Genomic DNA, 6,240 nt, shown 5'->3' on the forward strand with positions numbered 1-6,240 from the left:
CTATGGTTATTATAAAAATATTCTATTATTATTATTATTATTATTTGTTTGTTGTTTAATGCCATACTCAGCATTTATATTTAATTCCAGCTATGTGATGGCATTTTTTTATATTATTATTGTTGTTGTTGTTATTATTATTATTATTATTATTTGTTTGTTGTTTAATGCCATACTCAGCATTTATATTTAATTCCAGCTATGTGATGGCATTTTTTTTATATTATTATTGTTGTTGTTATTATTATTATTATTATTATTCTGTGTGTTGTTTAATGCCACACTCAGCATTATTCCAGCTATATGATGGCAGTTTTATTATTTTTATTATAATTGTTATTCTTATTATTATGATTTTTATGTAAACCCAATTTATACCATGTCAAAGAGAATCAAGGATCAAGATTACTCAAGCACAGGGTAGCTCATTTCTTCACGATATTATCTCCGCTCACAGGCAACTAGCTGTGACTAATACTATACGGCACATGTAGATCTGTCTGAGGCTCACAATGCCTCCACGACTAGTGTCAGGGGTCTGGTGCGTGTGGTCACCAGAATGCATCCCTAACACAATACCTTCAAGTGGGCATGACACGCTGTGCTGTAGTCAAGGATCCTGTCGGATTAAGATCTGACTCAGAGATTACCGACTGCAATGAATTATTCAGCTGTAACAATCTGGTATCTCCGTTACCACCAATTATCACATCAACACACAGCTTAGTAGGAATACTGAAGTTATACGCTCTAAATATAGTTTTATGTCGAATACCACCAATTATCACATCGGCACACAGCTTATTAGGAATACTGAAGTTATACACTCTAAATATAGTTTTATGTCGAATACCACCAATTATCACATCAGCACACAGCTGATAAGAAATACTCCCGTAAATGCTGTAAATACACTACAATGCACAGTTTATATACTAAGGAGTAAGGACAGACTTTTCTTATTTCTTGGTTTTGGGTGAAAAAAATCTGAGTAATTAGACATGGTAAATGGAAAAAAACAAAAACAGAAGACATTTTAGATTCTTGTTTTGAAAGAAATTCATTTGAATATGTGGCCATGTGACCACTGTCAGTTAATCTTGTCTAGTCAGTCATGCAGTACGTGGAACCCATTGCATAAACACTTTTTTGTAGTGAACATGTGAGTTCCATTCAGCACCAAAAAACAAGTCTTGCCTGACACCATGGAAAAATTAATATCATAAAACTTTGATTATTTGTACTTCTTTGTGACAGACTATTCAATAGAGTGACAACCGTATTCAACTAACTTTAATATTAAGCTCCTGCATATTTTGAGTACATAAAGTACCTTCAGCAGATGTACTCATATATCCTGGGCTGATCTCTTGTGCACCTGTTGACAAGTACTTCAAAGACATACTATAAGTCAACCTATTGCCAAGAATGCAGACACTAAATGTCAAATCATCAAAGATATGGCTTGATAATAAGGTAAGAAGAAAAATACTTCCTATTTTAGAACCGGTTGAGTATTACTGAAAGCACAAGTGTACAAGTAATAGGTCGTAAGAGTAGTGAGTGAGTGGGTTGGATTTAATGCCGCTTTTAACAGTATTCCAGTTATATCGCGGCGTGTCAGCTTAATGTGGGAGGAAAGCCCGAAGTGATGCAGGTCTCAGACGTTTACCACTTCGGTGAAACCCACGGGCACGGGTATGGTGCTGACAAACCTAGAAACATAATCGGGGCGAACCGGGATTCGAACCCACAATCATAGGTTTCTGGTGTGCTCAAGGGACGCAAGGTCACCTTAGACGACTGGGCCACCCGTGCCCCCGGTAGTGAGAGTAATAAGCAGCACAATATTCTTTACAAAATGACATCACTGCATTGTTAACCTTGCTTTGTGCCATCATACGCAAGGTAGTATCGTCAATGGAAAGTTACCTCACACTCAAAACTAAGCAACATAATTAAATGTGAACCTATTTATCCATTTGATAAATAAAATAATTCACACTACCCAATAGAAAATATTATGTCTTTATAATGATAAAGAGTTATGTAGTTAACTGTAAAAAATATCACTTCTTATACTTTAATTGAAAACTGTTTACACAGTGACTGACTTCCCGATATTGATTGTAAAAATGTGAATTTGTGAAGTTGATAAATGTAGTTGTTGGGGTTGCTGTTGGCACAAGGCTTGCCAGAAATGCATGACATCCTGCGCTTCCATGACAACCAAACTTTGAAATGCAACATCCTCAAAACAAATCGATGATTGTAAAAGGAACCTGTACAAATTAAACTGAACATGCTGAAGATGCAAAAACTAGAAAAAAATGGTTTTAATTCTGACATTTAAATACAGTGCAGTGACGATTCTGCTACAGACCCTGTGTGGTACCAAGGTGGTGATGATAGGGATGATTATACAGGAGAAATAACAAACAACAAATATAGAAGGCCTATGGCAAGATATGCTGTTACATGAAGAAGTGTTACAACCAATTTTTATCCAAATCAAACACTCATCCCCAGGGGAAACAATACTGGTTTGTTTGTTTGTTGTTTACAGCTGCACTCAGCAATATTCCACCTATATGATAGTGGTCTGTAAATAATCGAATCTGGAGCAGACAATCCAGTGATTGACGTAATGAGCATCATGCCATCCATTTGGGAGACAATGTTGGTAATAAGCCAGTGTCTCAAGGATGGCATAACAGTGAGTAAGATGTCATCTTGATGTGGGAGAAGGCAAGACTTGCAGATCTTAGAGGTATAGTACTTGTGCTAATCTGTGATTTGAACTTATGATCATAGAATCATGCACAGTACATTCACATAGTAACTGCACACACACCTGTGCCACCTGTTCCTCCTAATGGCATTAGAGGTGAGGTGAGGTGGGGTTTAATGTTGCATGAAAGATTATTGCACTTATATAGTGACATGCATGCAGGTGTGTGTGTGGCTGCTTGTTCTCATCTTGACCTGTGCTCTTTCTTATTGTGCTAGCCCACTGAGATACCCTGCCGCAGTTTAACATGAATACCCGACTCAGACTCAGTATACTCCCTCAGTATACACCGATCAGTTCATGTTTAATCTGCTGAATGCAGGGTTTGAACTTAACACTAGCCCGCTAGCTCTGGGCTAGTAAAAGTTCCTGTGGGCAAGTACATATTTCCCAATTTCCCCATTGTTTTAACATTGCAAGGGGATTTTATTTTTACCCAGGCTAATAAATCATTTGAGTTTAGTTCTAACCCTGTCTATCATGGTTTCAATATTATAAGACCTAGGTTCCAATATATCAGACGATGTCCAAATACCAATGATTTCATCTTGTGTGATCTTAGCTCCTGCATGAGTGAGTGAGTGAGTGAGTTTGGTTTTAAGCCATGTTAAGCACCAATATCACGGCGGGAGACACCAGAAATGGGCTTCACACATTGTGCCCATGTTGGGAATCGAACCCGTGTCTTCGGCGTGATGAGTGAACGCTGTAACCACTAGGCCACCCGACTGCCCAGCCTATGCATGATGAACACTAAGATTTACTAAAGAAGACATATATATATGTAACCACTTAACTTCATGGACACATTTCAAAAATAATATTTGAGCAATTGCAGTTTAGGTTTACAGTTTGATGCCATTTGTATGTTTTTTATTTTGTTCAGACAATACCAATTAATAATTCATTACAAATAAGATGAAAAAAACAAGTATTCCAGTATAGTATATAGCATGTGACCCCGTGAAGATCCGGGGTAGAACAGATCTTCAGCAACCCATGCTTGCTGTAAGAGGCGACTATGCTTGTCGTAAGAGGTGACTAACGGGATCGGATGGTCAGCCTCGCTGACTTGGTTGCATGTCATTGGATCCCAATTCTGTAGATTGATGCTCATGGTGTTAATCACTGGATTGTCTGGTCCTGACTTGATTATTTACAGACTGCCATCATATAGATGGAATATTGCTGAGTGAGGTTTTAAACAACAAACAAACATAACATGTATGGTGGGTTAACACTGTTTGTGGGTAGCAAATGATATACTTGAAAATCATCACAAAATACTTCAAGAATAAAATAATATAGAATTCATTATATACTTTTGTTTTTTTTCAAGGACGTAGTTTGTAGAAATACTGTTGAATATATCAAATATTGCAGCCTTAATGCGATATGTTTATAACAATATAGTTTCATAATCAAAGCATTGATATAGTGTATGGAAATGACAGGCACATGCAGACATATTCACATCTATGGTACAATGAAACAATACATAGGATAAGTGTTACACATATTATTCTTTCAGCATTACCATCAGCTGTGCATGAAAACACAACATTAAAATACCGTATTAGCCATATTAAGCTATCTGCTCCAATAAGAGTCCCCGACCATCTTCTAGATCTGTTAGTAATCTTTATAAACAACCCTCACAAAGACCATCTTCCCAAGGCAAGGGCGTTAACTGACTTAAAAGTCCATTTTTCACCCTTGATGAACTGGGCTGGAATTTCGTGGCTCGATGGTAGCACTACCAGTGGCTATTATGTTATGTCCCTCCTATTGACCAATCAGATTCCATGTTTCATATCACTTGCCTCTGCTTTAAACAAAATGGCAGCACCCAGTCAAGATGATCTGATCAATAATCAAGATTTATATTGTAATAAAACAGGCCTTACCCTGTAAAGTTCATCAAATCATTTGAGCACCTTGATAAAAAACATGAAAAGAGTTGAAAAATATCTGTCAACACCAAGTTGACAGTACACATCTTTGCAAATCCTGCAGTCGAACGAAATCTGCACGTTGAAATCTATGTTGTTTTCAAACTGGACGTCTTGTCAGTCACAAGATTTGGTTTGGACTATACATAGACTCGTTAGTCCAGCCAAAATGTAACTCCGGAATTCCAGCCTAGTTTTGGCAAGGGTGGAAACTGGACTTTTATAGTTAGTGCCCTTGCCTTGGTAATTTAAGATGTACTAAGACCTCATTTACATTACAGTCCATATTTTCTTGTGTAGAATACAGATTTTTTACAGAAAAAGGCAGAGCAGAAAGGGTACAATATTGTATCAATATTGAAAATAATTTAGTTTCATCGATGTTTGAAGAAAGTTTGTTCACTACCACTCAATGTGGCAATTTTCTAAATGCTGAGGGTGCTTATTATGGCAAATATGGTAAGTTAAAAAACGTTTCTTGTTTCTCCATATTTTCATGAAGTATTCAGGTCATATGTACATGATATCACTGTAAATGATATCACTGCTGATTTAGACCAGACCAATAGTTTTCTTGTTATGATGATAACAAAAAACTTACTTCCAGTCACTCGTGACCAAATTTCTTAAAATTTAATCTTGGATTTTGGCTACAAAACAGAAATACAATTGATCAGGGCTAAAGAGCAAACCCACATAATCAAAACAGAAATAGTCAGTGAATTCAAAGCAATTTTGGCTCCATACTGAATGTCATTGCCGATGAACCAATTGCTTTCAACTCAGCACAATAAAATATTGTACACAACAGAAACACACAGAATGTTTTTTTATTGGCTGACATTTGTCTTTAAAATGATCAACAATATAATCTTAAACATTGATCTACATAAAAACACAACTGATTAGAAATATTAAAGTTGTTAAAATAACATAGATAACCATGCTCATAAACATCTGAAGCTATGATATAAAGAGAAAATAGTTAGTTCCTGCATGTCAAACATCACTAAATACCTTCCCAATCAATTGGCTCAAAATAATGTTATTAAGCAACTCAGTTCTAAAATAATCTGTACATTATCTTTAGCAAACTATAGAATACAATATGCATTTGGTCCATTTTTAGGGCTACTTAAAAAAAACCTTAGCCCTAACTATACATTTGAAAAAGAAACTGGTAAATGTAAACAGTTTATTACTAATTAAAGCTAAAATGGATAGAATTATCATTAAGCCGCCCGCACGTTATCAGAAATGAGCCGGCCACTGTAACTTGATAATGCCCTCATATTGCTTGACGACGGGTCATTATCAAGCCCGTTGTTAGGTGACGTCATAGGGTACAGAAAATGACGTCACAATATAACTTGATGTCATTTTCTCTGGTTTATTCTATGACGTTTCCATATTTGTAAAATGTGGTCAGTGACATTCGCGTTGATTGCAGTAAATGTTTCAAAACCGATGTTGTTGTTGATTCCATCCATTTTAGCT

This window comes from Haliotis rufescens, unplaced genomic scaffold (assembly GCF_023055435.1).
Source record: "Haliotis rufescens isolate VD_foot unplaced genomic scaffold, xgHalRufe1.0.p SCAF_5, whole genome shotgun sequence".
NCBI classification, from domain to species: Eukaryota; Metazoa; Mollusca; class Gastropoda; order Lepetellida; family Haliotidae; genus Haliotis; species Haliotis rufescens.